At 43.6% G+C, this 1,026-nt stretch overlaps 1 protein-coding gene across 1 annotated transcript in view; it reads left to right on the top strand.

Annotated features, from left to right (window-relative positions):
- Positions 1-1,026, top strand: part of TFAP2A (transcription factor AP-2 alpha) — a 29,427-nt gene that overhangs the window by 13,976 nt on the left and 14,425 nt on the right. The gene's annotated exons all lie outside the window — the stretch shown is intronic.

The following is a 1,026-nucleotide window of genomic DNA, read 5'->3' as shown; positions in this document are numbered from 1 at the left end:
TGTGTGTGTTTATATGTAGGTACAGTTATATATGTACATGTGTATATATGTAGGTGTGTGTATATATATATAATGTACATGTATATATATGTGTTGTGTATAAATATGTACATGTGCATATATGTATGTATAACTATGTATATATGTAAGTGTATTTATCTATGTGCATGTGTATTCGGCATACATATGTATATATGTAAATACATGTGTATATGTGCATATAAATATGTATATATGTAGGTACAATTATATATATGTATATGTGTACATTTATATATGGACATGTGCATACAAATATATAAGGAGGTACATGTATGCATATGTACATGTGTATATAGGCACCTGTGCATGTATATATGTAGATACATAGATGTGCATATATGTATGTGTATTTATATATGTATATGCATCTATGCACATCTATTTATATATTATATGCATCTATGCACATTTATTTATATATTATATGCAAACGTATATATATTTTATGCGCATATGGATTATGTGTACTTATATATTGTACGTGTGTATTTATTATATCTGTATGTATATATACACATAAACATGCATATACATATAGAGAGAGAAAAAGAGAGAGAGGCACGCACACCTAAATTGAACTGGAGCGAAACAAAGCATCCACTCTGCAGCGGGGATAATTGCGGGCTGTGCGTGTGCCCGTGTTGGCGCCCGCCAGCATCTGGACGCGGGGCTCCAAGCAGGAGCCGGCGCGCCGCAGCCAGGGCCACCGAAGCGGGGACTCCGCGCGGGCCCGATGCTTGCGGCGCCGGCTCGGGTGCGCGCGTCCAGCCGGCCGAGGGGAGCGGGTTTCCCCGCCGGTCTTCACCGGGGCTGGCACTGCTGCTTTGCGCGGCGGCGGCGGGTGCTCGGGGATGAGTCTTTTTAAAATGTTTTTTCCTGGAGTTGACTGAGGCGTTTCCCGCATCACTGTTGTTACGTTTGCCCGCGAGTTGCCCGCGTCCCCGCCGGCTTGGGAGAGCCCCCCGGGAGTCGGGGCGGGCGGGC

This window comes from Gavialis gangeticus, unplaced genomic scaffold (assembly GCF_001723915.1).
Source record: "Gavialis gangeticus isolate Ggan-Ray unplaced genomic scaffold, GavGan_comp1, whole genome shotgun sequence".
In the NCBI taxonomy this organism is placed as follows: Eukaryota; Metazoa; Chordata; order Crocodylia; family Gavialidae; genus Gavialis; species Gavialis gangeticus.
The sequence above is the reverse complement of the archived record's forward strand: the minus strand, read 5'-3'. Positions and strand labels throughout refer to the sequence as shown.